The following is a 15,078-nucleotide window of genomic DNA, read 5'->3' as shown; positions in this document are numbered from 1 at the left end:
TGAGTGACTCATTTCTAACCAAAAGTATATAGTAAAAGTGACAGGCTCACTTCTGAGTTTACAGAGGCTATGCTTTCCATCTTGGTGCACTTTTGCTCATTTGCTAGCTATGACGGAAGCCATGTTGTAAGCAGCCCTAAGGAGAGACCCAGTGGTGGTGAGTGCCAGGAAAGTAAGCCTGCAAATGGATGCTCCTTAAGGTGAGTCTTGAGATGCCCGCAGCCTCGGCCAACACTTTGACTGTGGCCTTGAGAGAGATCCTGAGTCAGAGACACTGAAGTAAGCCACGTGTAGATTCAAAGAAACTGTGAGAGAGCAAATGTTTGTCATAAACTGTGAAGTCTGGGGGTAATTTGTTACCTAGCAATGAATAATATGGGATGGGTGAGATTTACCTAGATCTAAGATACTCGAGTATCACAAAAATTCATTTTAAGTAAAACTATGCCTGATCTCATAGAGCTCTGATCAGTGGAGTAATAAAGGATCACAGGGTCCTCACTAGAGAGGCAGGAGGTGGGCCTCTCTCTCTCCCATCTCCTGATTATTTAACTGCTCTCTTTCAACTGAATCTTTCTCACTGACTTTAAAAAATATTTTATTGTTAAAATACAAGTCCATATTTTTTAAAAAATCAAATCAAGCAGTGTAAAAATACCATGAAAAAAAATTTACCCCTACTTTTATTCCTCAGTTCCCCGTCTTAGAGGAATTTTCTTAATCATTCTTTCAGTGTATATGGTTAAAAAAATAAATACCAGCATAAGATACCTCCGGAATATCTACCCTCTTGTTTTTAATACAAAGAATGTCAATAATATACCCTGTTCTGCATCTTGCAAAATCAGTTTGATAAATCATGGAGATGATCCCATATCAGGAACTGTAGAAAGTTCTTTTAGAGTGGCTGCCATAATTCCACTGTATGGACAACAGGTCATTTAACCATTCCCCTGAACCAAGCTATTTAGGTTATTTTTAAACCACTGCTGTTTACACATGTGATTATCCCCTTATACATATGTGAGTAAATCTGGGGGACAAATTCCTAGAATTTAGCTACTGGCCACTGGGTATTAAACACACACACCAGTTTCTCTTATTAAACCAACAAACAAAGCCCTCTTCTCCACTCCTCATCCCCCCTCAGCCATCAGTTGACATTCTATTTCTTTCCTTTCTTTTCTAGCCAAATATGTTGACAGAGTTGCCTATCCTGGTTGCTTTTTCAACTCTAGCTCCCCAAACTATCCCACCTTGGCTCCTGGCCCTGTTCATTCACTAAAATAGTTACCTCTAGGGTCACCCGTGACCGCCATATTGTTAAATTCAAGGGGGCATTTCCTGGTCCTCATTTTACTTAGTGCAACTGAGGAACTGAATTCTTAATCTGATTTAATTTGAACTAATTTAAATCCAAATAGGCACAGATGTCCAGAGGCTACTGTGGACAGTGAGGCTCTATGTGCTCTCCCTAAGAGAGACCATGCACACCATGGCCTCAGCCACATCTACATGCAGATCACACACACATCTTTATTCCAGCCCAGACTTTCCTCTGAATGCTACACTCACATAACCAATGCCTACCTCACAATTCCCTTGGATGTTAATAAATTAACAACACTAAATTCAAGATCATCTTCTGAAGTAAGGCTATCCTCCCATCTAATGAACTGCACAGCCATTCACCCAAAAGCACGGCTCTGGAGCTTTGGAAAACCAAGATTGGTTTTGGTTGACTTGATCTCCTAATAATTTCTCAAATTTGTCTACTTCTCTGCATTTTGACCACCTTCACATAAATCCATCACAGAAACTGCTGGAACAACCTTCTTACTGGTCTCTATATATCCCCTCTGGCCACATCCAAAATCTGTCTTTTCTGATGAAACCTAAACACATATCTAAAGATGATGTACCTATGCTCAAGCCCCTTCGGTGGCTTCTTGGGCTTTTGGGATAAAGGCAGCAGCCCTGCATGCAAGGCTTATTCCTGCAAATCCCTGGCCAACACTCCACATCCCTACTCTGTTTCCCTCCAGCCATACTGGTCTTCTCCATGTCTCCTGCAGCTACCATGGACAGATATTTTCATTTCTTCTTTATTCTTTTCCCAGTTTTCAACATCACCTTTCATAACTCCGGGAAGCAAGCAAGCAAAACCCTGTTACCCATACCATGAAGATTCCCCTCTCCAATCTCCTCCTCCAATGCTCAGAGACTTCAGTCTCCCTCTCTACCCCCAGCCCCTCCATTTCCAGATCTTGGGCTTTTCCAAAGTAAGGTAATGGTATCTCAAGCCCCCCTTCGCCTGCTGCCCAGCCCCTAATTTTTCTGCTTTATACATAAGCCTAGGAACTGAGCTAGGAGAAAAAGAACACCCTTGGGTCTGGGAAAAGGCTGTGGACACTCACAGGGTATCATAACTTTTTTTCTGTCACTTTATTTGCATGAGAATTAGGGGAAGTTTAGGGTGGCTGGTAGGCCTGATAACTGTTGGTAGATACGCTTTTACATCTTGGAAATTCGTGCTAAAGAGACAACATCCTTCCTGCTTGGCCTCCCTGGAAGAGGGGCCTTAGATGTTGTCTACCTCTGGTCCCTACCCCCAGGCACTGCCACCTCTCATGGTCAGCAGCACATTTCCTCTGACCTGCCTGTGCTCTTTTCTTCTTATACTAAGGCCTGGCATGCAGCCACCTCTTGAAAAGTCCAGCTCTATCTTCTATGGGAAAACCTTCCTGTCATAAATATACCACCAGTAGCTCTGCATTTTTCTTTTTCCCTTGTGTCAAATTCTCCCACCCTCACCTCCAGATTCTAAGCCTCTTCAGGATATTTGTTTTCCTGGCTTCCTTCCTGAATTTTTTTCCATTCTGTACAGGAATGTTCAATCTCCTCTAAACAGTTACAGCCTAGGTTTTCTCTTCCAGTAAGAAGATCTAGAACTTACAGGAAACAGTCAAAACAACAACCCCCTTACACTTGCATTTAGTTTTCCCATTTTACAGAATCATTTCCCATGCTAGTGAAGAAAACCAAGCAGCCAAACTGGGCACAACTGAAAAATTCAACAGCAGTTAAGCAAAGGTCACCTTGTGCTGCCCCAGGTGGAGGGTTGGGGTGCACTCTGAACCCCTGATCTAATTCTCACAGTGTTCTCATTTACAGATGTGGTAACTGACACGGGCAAGGTCCTACCACTAATAAGCTTAGGTCTTAGGATAAAAATCCAAGGAATGCTGCTTGGCTCCAAACCATTTTTCTTCCCAATTGCCCCAATTTCCGTATTGTCTCACATTCAAGAGAAGTTCACTCTTATGTGGCTTTTAGTAAAAAGTTTTCTTATTTTCGGAAACTATGATTTTGTTGGACTCTTTTGTTACTTGGCTTTTTCTCCTGGTGGAGAAAGGGTATGAGGTAAGGGGAACTGAGGTGAGAGGGAAGAAGGTGGGTGGCTACATTCTCTAATATAGTTCATCTCCAGCTCAGAGCCAGTAATAATCAGTGTTATTATCAGGTAATAATCAGGGTGATCATCAGTTTTTAACAATCAGAGGGCCCTAGGACAGTTTTCTAGCAGCTTCTCCTGCCTTTCTTTTTGCTTTCTCATATAGGTAAGATTTTGAAGGGCAGAAGTTTTAAATTTCAATGAAGTATAATTTATCAATTTGTTATTTTATAGATCTTACTTTAGGAAATGTAGCTGAAAAATCTTTGCCTAATGTAAGGTCTTAAATATTTTATTTTTTTTCCTGGAAGATTCAGAATTTTAGATTTTACATCTAGGTCTATGATCCATTTTGGTATGATGTGTGGGTCCATGTTCACTTTTTTGCATATGGATATCCAATTGCTCCAGAACTGTTTGTTGAAAAGACTAATCTCTACTGCATGGTCTTTGCACCTTTGTCAAAAATCAGTAGTACATATACATGTGAGGTTATTACCAAACTCTATTCTGCTCCATTAATCTACACTATTCCCCGCTTTATAATAAGCTTTGAAATCAGGTAGTCTTCCAACTTTGTTCTTCTTTTTCAAAGTTTTGGCTATCCTAGGTCTTTTGCATTTTCATATGAATTTTAGAAGCAGGTTCATCAGCTTCTACCAAAAAAGCCTACTTTTTTACTGGGATTACACTGAATCTAAAGAACAGGGGTTGGTAAAATATTCATTAAAGGGCTGAACAGTAAATATTTGAGGCTTTTGGGCCATACAGTCTCTGTCACAATGACTCAACTTTCCCACTGCTGTGCAAAAGCAGCCATAGATAATCTGCAAATGATGACTTCTAGTGCTTTCTGCAGATCCATCAGATTTTTTACATAGATGATCATGTTGTTTATGAGTAGAGTGTTTTACTTCTTCCTTTCTAATCTGAATGCCTTTTATTTTATTTTATTGTTTGCTTGATTGCACTGGCCAGAACCTTCAGTATAATGTTGAACAGAAGTGGTAAGAACAGATAATACCCTTTTATTGTCCTTAATATCAACAGGGGGAAAGCATTCGGTCTTTCATCACTAAGTATGACACCAGTTGCAGACTTTTCATAGATGCCCTTCATTAGGTTGAGGAAGTTCCCAATTCCTAGATTATGCCCCATAGTTCACCAAAGCTCTTTTCATTTTTACACTTTTTCTTTCTGCGCTTCATGTTTAAGTTTTATTTTATTTTTTTTATTTTTTATTTTTTTCTTTTTCCTTCCAGAGACAGGGCCTTGCTCTGTTTTCCAAGCTGGAATGCAGGAGCACAATCATAGCTCACTGTAGCCTTAAACTCCTGAGCTGCTCCTTCCTTCACCTCCTGAATAGCTAGGACTATAGGCATGTATCACCATGCCAGGCCATTTTATTGCTGTGTATTTAAGTTTACTAATTATCTTCTTTTTCAATGTCTAATCTGCTGCTAATCCCATCCAGTGTATTATTTGTCTCAGGCATTGTAGTTTGTTTTGTTTTGAGATGGAGTTTCACTCTTGTTGCCCATGCTGGAGTGCAATGGCATGATCTCGGCTCACTAGAACCTCTGCCTGCCAGGTTCAAGTGATTCTCCTGCCTCAGTCCCACAAGTAGCTGGGATTACAGGGATGTGTCATCATGCCCAGCTAATTTTGTATTTTTAGTAGAGACAGGGTTTCACCATGTTGGCCAGGCTGGTCTTGAACTCTTGACCTCAGGTGATCCACCTGCCTCAGTCTCCCAAAGTACTGGAATTACAGGTATGAGCCAGCCTACCTAGGCTTATAGTTTTTAATCTTTAGAAGTCAGGTGTGCATCCTTTTAAAGTAGTATTTGCATGTCCCCATATAGTTTTTAAACATATGGAATACAGTTTTAATAACTGTATTAATGCCCTTGCTTGCTAATTCTGACAAGTATTTCAGCTTTGGGTCAGTTCTAATTGTTCATGTTTCTCCTCATCATGAAGATGGGGGTCGGGGGGCATGTATTTATATTCCTGGGCTTTGTTCTAGGATGCAGTTAAGTTAGAAACAGTTCAATCCTCTTGTGCCTTAACATTTGTTAGGTGGGTTTAGAGCAGATCTCAGTCCAGAACTTATTCCTGCTAACAGGTTAAGACCTTCCTGAGTATTTTACTCAACACCTCGTGTATTCTGATTTTTCTAATCAGGGTGGTAGGAGTAGTGCTGTTCCCTCTGAGCCTCAGAGAGTTTCCTCACATGCACATTCTCTGCTGAATGCTAAATGGTGCCCTCAGCAGATCTCTGGGGCTATCTCTCCATGCAGCTCTACTGTCTCGGTACTCTGTCCTGTGAACTCTGGCTGCTGTGGCCTCCCAAGACTCTGCCTCTCAGGGGGGACAAACTGGGGTGACTGTAGAACTCAAATTGCCTCTTTCCTATCTCTATCTCTCAGAGATCACTGTCCTTCACTGCCTGATGTCCACTGTTAGAAAAACACTGATTCACATATTTTGTCTGTTTTGGGAGGTTCTTTCTGGCATGAAGGTGTTTGGTGCCTGTTACTATATCTTGATGGGAAGCAGGAGTTCCTTCATTTACTTTTGATCTTCAAAACTGCACAATATTTAAATCCAGGTTTTACAGATTGAGAAACTGGGATTCATGGATATATATTATCTTGGTCAAAGCCATATGCGAAATAAAAAGGCGAGGATTCTGGACTCCACAGTTGTCTCCCATATAATAAGCTATGGAGAGAGTTGATTAGAACAAATAACAACAAATATGCATATGGCAACTTAACAACAAGGACTCTTAAGATCTGGCTAATGGCTTTAACTTTTAAAATTTGCTTTCATGTCCAACTTATCTGGGATTTTGCACATGACAGATATATAAATACTCCAGATTAATGTAAACTTTTGATAAATTAGAAGGTAACAAAAAGTTTGTCATTAAAACTTTTTTCTTTAAATTATTAAAGTAATATATCTCTTTGTACAAATTCAAGTAATACAAGCATTACAGAGAATAAAGAGTAAATTTCCCTTTCACACTCTAACCTTGGTCTCCTTCCTCCTATGTAACTTCTGTGAAGAGTTTGGTATTTATTCTTTAGATACTTATTTTATTCATTCACCTGGCAAATATTGACTTGGCACAAATGGGCCAGTAACTGTTTTGCAGGAGCTTGCCTGCTTGTTACAATGCTAATTTGATCTTCAATACAGTTGAGTATGGCCTTTGGAATCAAGGCACACAGGCTAAATTCTAGCTCTGTTTCTTCGAAATTGCATGTCCCTGAGAATTTCCTAATTTCTGTGCCTTAGTTAACTTATCTGTAAAATGGGGATAATAGTATCCATCTCATAGAGTTTTTTGAGAAAGGGTCTCACTTTGCTCCCCAGGCTGGAGTGCAGTGGCTCGATCTTGGCTCACTGCAACCTTCACCTCCTGGGTTCATGTGATCCTCCCACCTCAGTCTCCCAAGTAGCTGAACTACAGGTGTGTGACACCATGCCCAACTAATTTTTGTATTTTTAGTAGAGATGGGGTTTCACCATGCCCAGGCTGGTCTCAAACTTCTGGACTCAAGTGATCCACTCACCTCGAACTCCAAAAGTGCTGGGATTATAGGTGTAGGCCACCATGCCTGGATAGAGAGTTCTTAAAAGGATGAAACTGATTTACATGTGAAACACTTAGAACAGTGTCTGAAGAGTTGCAAGTACTTACTAAATATTAGCTGTTACTATTATTATATAGTTTTGCCCATTCTGAGTCATTTCTAATGAATCTATTTTGACAATCATGCTTTTAGTTGCCAATAATGCCTTTTTGTTCTCTGATCACTTCTTTTTCCCATAGACCTTTCATAATTTATGACTGCAATACTTTTTCAAATCTCTACAAAGGTTTTTATTAGAATGTTCTAATTTTACTTTGCTGTTTCCTTATGGGTCAGTTTTTCATCCGGTGTCTGTCTGTCTCTACTGATTCTCTTCAAATATCTGATGATCCTTGGTGGTTTCTTCACATTTTATAAAGAAGGATTATATGGTTTCTGGTGGTCTACTTGCATTTGGAAAAGAAGGACCAGCTGATAAAAATGAGGAGCTTCCAGAGGTTTGTTCTGTCTTTGTCCCATCTCTCTCCACCTTGCCCTCCCATCTGAATCGGGGGCTCTGTGTACACAGGCTGCATATACAGTGAAATGTTTTTATTTAGGGCATATGAGCAAGCGGCAGGCAAATTATCTACAGACCTCATGAAGACCAACATCAGAAGAGCCCCAATTGCACAGACGTAGCATCTTTCATCACTGAGTACCATAGCATTTTCTTGCATCCCCTTCTTATGGGTCATGGAAGTCCAGAATAACTTGGAGATCCCTCACAGTTCCAAAGCTGCTTCCCTAAACTCCCACCCCAATTTTCCTCATTTTGGGGAAGCTGATGAACTGTCCAGATGCTGACCTGCTCCTGTTTCATTCCTGATTGGAATGTCTTCCAACAGAGGGAGTGTTCTCATCTCCCAACAGCTGGCTTTATCTGAAGGGGGTTGCAGCTTCTCTGCTCTAGTTCTCTGTCAACCCTTTCCTAGTCCTCTTTTCATTTTACAAAAATTTATCAAAAATTTTTTTTGGTTAGCTAATGGCACTCTTTTAGTTTTCAACATTTTCATTTCTTCTTCTTTTTTTTTTAAATTACACTTTAAGTTCTGGGGTACATGTGCAGAACATGCAGGTTTGTTACATAGTTATACACATGCCATGGTGGTTTGCTGCACCCATCACCCCATCACCTACATTAGGTATTTCTCCTAATGCTATCCCTCCCCTAGCCCCCATCCCCTGCTATCCATCCCCTAGCCACCCACCCCCAGGCAGGCACCAGTGTGTGATGTTCCCCTCCCTGTGTTCTCATTGTTCAAAACCAACTTATGAGTGAGAACATGCGGTGTTTGGTTTTCTGTTCTTGTGTCAGTTTGCTGAGAATGATAGTTTCTAACTTCATCCATGTCCCTGCAAAGGGCATGAACTCATCATTTTTTATGGCTGCATAGTATTCCATGGTGTATATGTGCCACATTTTCTTTATCCAGTGTATCATTGATGGACATCTGGGTTGGTTCCAAGTCTTTACTATTGTAAGCAGTGCCACTCTAAACATGTGTGCATGCATCTTTGTAATAGAATGATCCAACATTTTAAATCTATTTATGCTTTTCTTATGTTTCCTTTTGTTTAAACATGGTTTTTGAAGAGGCAGAGGCAAGTGGGGTATGCTCAAGTTAGGAAGTCCTACTAGATGGTAAGTGTTAGGGATGTCTGGCTCCACTTTCCCATGTAGTATGCAGTAGGTCACTCCCAGAGATAGAATGCACTGGATAAAAGCCAGCGGGCTACACAGAGAAACTTGGCTGGCTAGGAAGCTTGGGAAAGTTCTCTGGCTTTCTGGGTCTCATTCCTCAACTGTGAAATACTGTCTTCAGAAGATCTTTTCTTATTGGGCATGGTGGCTCATACCTATAATCCCAGCACTTTGGGAAGCTGAGCAGGAGAATCGCTTAAGCCCAGGAATTCGAGACCAGCCTGAGCAACATGGACAAACCCTTTCTCTACAAAACAGAAAATGAAAACAAAACTAGCCAGGTAGTCCCTGTAGTCCCAACTACTAGGAAAGGAGTATCACTTGGGCCTAGGAGGCTAAGGCTCCAGTGAGCCATGATGGGGCCATTGAACTCCAGCCTGGGAGAGTGAGACCCTGTCTCAAAATAATAAACATATAAATAAAATGACCTCTTCTGACTGTGGAATAGCATGGTTGTATGTAAGACTGGGGTATGGGCATAGTGAGATGAGGATGAGGGACTGAGGGATGCTATAAGCCACAGGTCAAGTAGAAACGTACTTTGTCAAGAAGCAAGCCTACAGTCTGCCTGGTCAAGAACTTTTTTTTCCCTTCCCTTAATTATCTTTCATGATGGACTGTAGTCTGCCTTTATCTGTTTTCTGGAAGAAAAGTATACATGTGCATGTATTTCCAGTATCAAGTCAGTACTTGGTAGTAGTACATTTTTAAAAGCTATATTGGGGCACTTTGCTTTTTTCTTTAAAGCATTAATACTCTTGGCCTGTAGCTTTTTGTTTTGTTTGATTTTTAGTTCCTGTATATTTTTTCCTAAGACAGAATGGACATCGCATTTATGAAGGACTTGCTAGGGCGATGTACCAGAAACCAGCATCAAACTCACACTTTCCATCATGTTAACGCTTATGATCCAAAGGAGAACCGGTTCATTTTAAAAAAACAAAATAAAAAACTCAGAAATTCCCTTGTAGGCTGAAGTTTTGTTACTAAATCACTATATGTAAAGATACATTCAATTTTTAAAAAGGGGCAAAAACCCCATGAAAATTTGCTACAAAGACACTTCAAGAATTGCTTCTTTGTTAATGGGCTTCTACTTATGCTTAGATTCTCTTATTAATTTTGATCTAGTTGCTTACACATTTTTAATTTGTTCAGTCATTTCACAGACCAGTGGTTTCATGGTTCAATCGGTCTCAGGCAAAATGAGCTATTACAAAATATCCAAAAGTATTTTCAAGTTGGAAAAAACAATGAATTAAAATTGGGACAATTCTATATGATTGCTTCTTTTGTTCTAATTATAGAATGGAGCACTTTCCATATTGAAATATATTCTGTGATAGGATAATAGATATAATAAATAAGATAAATATAAATATCTTCCCATATGTGCTAACTTTCCCCTTGCATTCTTTGGAGTATCTAAAAGCCATCACATTTTTAGATTCACATTCAAGTGATGTTTACTCTGTGGTTAATTAAATGCCGGGCTCAGGTACATGCTATTTTCCTTTCTCTCTATAGTCACTCAAGGGAGTGGGTGCCACCCTCTGCATTTTCCTGATGACGTGGTACATCTCCGAGGGTCCCATGCCCAGGTTATAAGGAAGTGCTTTAGGTACAGTCCAGCTTGGGCACAGAGTCTCTAACACCCACAGTGGGCTCTTCCTTCAATCCAGCGGCTAACCTCGGTGACAATAGTTGGTCCCTGGCATGCCTGCTCACTCACTAGTTTTTCTCAAATCAAATGCACAAACACAAACAAAAAATTTAATGATCATAAATCTATAAAGTATTACTCTTTCCATTAAAAATCAGAAAATATCTCAAAAAGACTTAAATTTGGAAAGAATGACGTCCTCAGCCCCGACCCATGAGCTCCTTTAAAGAGTAGACATGGCTAACACAGCTCATTCCATGTCACAGCCCCTCTGGGTCTCATCTTCTACCCTCACCCTCAGACAGGACCACCTGCCTAGATGTGGTATTCATCATTCCCACGTTCCTTTCCCCAAAATGCATTATGCCTAAATGATACATAATACTATTTTGCATATTTTTAAACATTATGTTCATGGCAGAGCTGCCTGCACAAGGCTCCAGGGTGATCTGGCCACAGATACGCCGGAGTGCTGATTCCCATGCCCTTGTGGATTATCTCCCCAGTAGCCCTTACCCCCATGTGTTGTAGAAATGCCATCATCTGGCTACAGGCTGAAGGAATCCTGGTCTTTTCCCAGGTTATCCCTTCTTCTGTGTCCTTGGTCCTGAGAGGTATCACACTGACTCTTTTCAAATGACACCCTGCCCCACCAGTGACCCTCAGCCAGCCCAAGGTGATTACTCAGGATATGTGACTATATTTATATTCCTTCCCTTCAAGCTGATTTTTAGAAACATGCAACAGTGTCCCTATTAAAAAACAATTAAACACTGGACCACTGAAGTGGGCTGCAAATGCTCTACAACAAATGAACAGATTACCAAGACTTTACCATGGTCTTTTGAGGGTTGCACCTCTGCTTCAGGCAAAATATAAGAACATTTTATCAGGAAGCATCACGCTGTGGCTGGTATTTGTTTCATCTTAAGGCAAAATGACATTTTCTATCCCATCCAGAAGCAAACGCACTTTGCTCTGCCCTACCACAGCAGGGCCTCTGAGCCTCAAATGCATCCTTTTCAGTGCTCAAGCCAGCTGTTGGATTTTTTTCTTCCACTGGCTGTTCTAGCCCCAAACACCAGACCTTGCAAATAATGAGTGCTCAAGGCAGGTAGAATTCTACCCAGGGTACAGCCACAGTTCCCAAGCTATGCCCAAAGGTACCCCTGGGAACTGTAGCAAACTCATAGAAGTGCCACAGGTATTTTAAATTTTTGAGAAAAACATAGCAAAACTTGACATTTGTCAGAGAGAAGCAGAACCCATAATCAGTCTTCCTCCTTCCTCCATACTGGAAGCTTTCAGTCTAACACCTAGTGAAGTGAAACTCAATGAGGAAAAATGGTTTGAACAGGAGGAGCAAGAGCAAGATCATCTGGGCACATGGGGTTTCTCTTGAGTAATGTAGAGCTGCTCAAAAATTATGAGCAGAACCATAACATGGAGTCATTTATTTGTATTTGAGAAAGCAAGCTGTGGCAGCAAAAGGAAAACTGGAGTGGAGAGAGGAGAGATTGGAGGTAGGGAGACCAGTCAGAGGGCTGTGGTAGGAGTCCAGGGAGGAAAGGATGAGAGTGTATTAACATACTCCTAAGAGAGCCTCATTCAAAAAAATATTGGTAGTCTAGATATCATGTGAAGTCTTAAGTTAGGTACTTGAATTTTTAACCCTGACAAAGAAAATCTAAAAATACAGCTTGTTACCATAATTAGCAGTTCTTGGTCACAGAGAGTTCTCAAATGATGTAAAAGAAGAATCTCAGTTCTTTTAAAAGTAGATTTATTAAAATATTTATTAATCTTAGAGATATAAGTTGTATTATTCATCCTTAAAATAATTTCTGTAATTTTTAAAGTATCAAATGAAAAAAAAAACATAAGGGAAACCAGCAGTATATATTGTGATTCTGAAAATCGGTTTTTCAACTTAGGGCTTATTCCGACATTTCATTTTACTTACTGACCAGTTTAAAATACACAAAAGGTGCATTAAAATTGTTGGATGAATGAAGAAGCCAAACCTCCGATCTGAAACCTGGGAGGCCTCAGTGTTCTCTGACTTCACTGAAAAGACTGCAGTGGATACCTTGCACTGAGCTCAAGATAGGATCACTCTCCTGCCAGCTTTTTACTTTTACTTTCTGGCTGGTGATTCAAGGATACAAGACCACAGTGTACAAGTGTTTACCTCGGTCATGTGCAGTGGCTCACATCTGTAATCCCAGCACTTTGGGAGACTGAGGCAGGTGGAACACTTGAGGTCAGGAGTTCAAGATCAGCCTGGCCAACATGGTGAAATCCCGTCTCTACTAAAAATGCAAAAGATTAGCCCGGCTGTGGTGGCACAGGCCGGTAGTCCCAGCTACTTGGGAGGCTGAGGTGGGAGAATAGCTTGAACCTGGGAGGCAGAGGTTGCAGTGGGTTAAGATCATGTCACTGCACTCCAGCCTGGACAACAGAGACCCTGCCTCAAAAAAAAAGTGCTATACCTCTAGGTATTTTCTGACTAGTCACAACATCTGTGTAATACTAATATTTTCCTGCTTTCAGGGTACCTTATCTATGAATAGTACCCAAGTTCATTTAAACACATACATTATCACTACCACTACTACCACACTACCACCACTACCACTACTGCCTAATCAAAACTCCAGCATTCATGGAATAGTAATGAACATGAAGGAGTCTATGAAGCTGTGCCATTAGGAAATAAAAGGAAGTGGCTGGGCGCAAGGGTTCATGCCTGTAATCCTAGCACTTTGGGAGGCCGAGGTGGGTGAATCACTTGAGTCCATGAGCTCCAGAACAGCCCAGGCAACATGGTGAAACCCCATCTCTAGAAAATATAGAAAAATCAGTTGGACGTGGTGGCATGTATCTTTGGTCCCAGGTACTTGTGAGGCTAAGGTGGTAGGATCACTTGAGCCTGGGAAGTGGAGGTTGCAGTGAGCCAAGACTGCACCACTGTACTCCAGCCTGGGTGACAGAACGAACTTATTTAAAAAAAAAAAAAAAAAGGAAAAGAAAAATAAAGAAGAAACAAAAGGAAGCACTATTCTTATTCCTCCGTAGCCAAGAGTCTATGTCTTTCAGAATCTTGTTTATCCAGATATAAAATGCAGTTGATGCTACTTCTGGTTAATTACTGCAAGGAACCGGAATTTTTATCACTTACTTTTAATAAACAATAAAAGAACAACTATAACCAATGATAAAATTATAATATTCAAAAGCATATGCATATTCCATGACTAAACTGCAATAATCCCATCTGGGATTAATGTTATGTTAAAAAAAAAAAGGGTAAAGAAAAGCACCATCCTACCTAAGGGTCTACGCAAGTGTTTTAAGGGGATTTGACTTCTTACAACTTTTTATATTACATTTGAATATTGTTCTTTCTTTTTTCAGCATTATTATTCCTGAAGACCCAAACTAAGAAAACTGTAAGGAAGATGTAAGTGATTTGAATCCTTCATTTGTGGTAAATGAGAAGTTGGTACTGTTTCTTCCCACTGAAATGGGATATCATGCCAATTGCTTTGGAAAATGAACAATAAAACATATTACATTTTGTGAGATTACCTTTTTCTTCCCTTACAAAATCTTCCATATTTAATATAAGATGACAGAAAGGTAAAATAAGAGAACAAGTATTTTGTACAAGTGTTGTTTAACTCTATTTTACTAAGAAGTTATTGCAAATTTTTTTTTCCTCTATGTAATTTTATTTTTTATTTTTTAGAGACAGGGACTCTCTGTGGCATCCAGGCTGGAGTATACTATACAATCATAGCTCATTGAACCCTGGAATTCCTGGGCTTAAGATATCCTCCTGCCTCAGCCTTCCAAGTAGCTGGGACTACAGGTGCGCACTACCATGCCCAGTTTCTATGTGATTTTAAATGTCCTATTACTGTCATTTTAAAAGTTTGTATTAAAATATTATAATGGGTCTTGAGGGTCCTGTATCTGATTCTGCAAGGCAATACTATTTGAATTCCATTCCTAGATTGCAATGGAACCTTTTATGACTACAATACTAATGAGTTTTCTGTGTTTATATTTTCTTAAAAAATAAGACATTCTAAGTCTGCACCATAATAAACTATTTTGATGTGCTCTTAAAAATCATAAGACACGGATATACATTTTCAACTAGGGTGCAATTTATGTAACTAGCAAGAAGTTAACATTACCAAGTTCATTCCAACTTAGCCTCAGGGTATGTAACTGTACACTCAGAAAATCCATGCTAGCTCAAAGCATTTAATGGCATGAGAAAATATACTTTGAATACAGTACAATATTTATGAATAAGATTTTTGGTGAATGTTTTCAGGTGGAGAATATGATTCTAAGTGGTCTGAAGTGCAACTTTTCTCTGATAATTCCTGAATAAATGACTGCAGTTCTGGTAACATGGCAAGTAGAAGATAGCACTTTCTTCACAGGCTTACCTATAAGAAAAGTTCCACAATAGCAGAACGACAAGATGCTTCAGCAAATCCCTGGTATGTGTATACTTTTTTGTGCATTGAAAACCAAAGTATTACCTCCACAATTATGTCTACAGCCTTAGGCATTATGTGTTTTGATTGCTA

At 40.0% G+C, this 15,078-nt stretch overlaps 1 protein-coding gene and 1 long non-coding RNA gene across 9 annotated transcripts in view; one reads left to right on the top strand and one right to left on the bottom strand.

The window, feature by feature from the left end:
- ANO10 (anoctamin 10) overlaps positions 1 to 15,078 on the bottom strand; it is a 286,509-nt gene that overhangs the window by 23,570 nt on the left and 247,861 nt on the right. The window lies entirely within an intron of this gene.
- On the top strand, positions 143 to 14,339 carry LOC141585338 (uncharacterized). The gene is made up of 3 exons (XR_012518743.1): positions 143 to 200; positions 13,886 to 13,931; positions 14,220 to 14,339. It is a non-coding gene; the product is annotated as an uncharacterized LOC141585338 (long non-coding RNA).

Source organism: Saimiri boliviensis, chromosome 8 (genome assembly GCF_048565385.1).
Source record: "Saimiri boliviensis isolate mSaiBol1 chromosome 8, mSaiBol1.pri, whole genome shotgun sequence".
NCBI lineage: Eukaryota > Metazoa > Chordata > Mammalia > Primates > Cebidae > Saimiri > Saimiri boliviensis.
The sequence above is the reverse complement of the archived record's forward strand: the minus strand, read 5'-3'. Positions and strand labels throughout refer to the sequence as shown.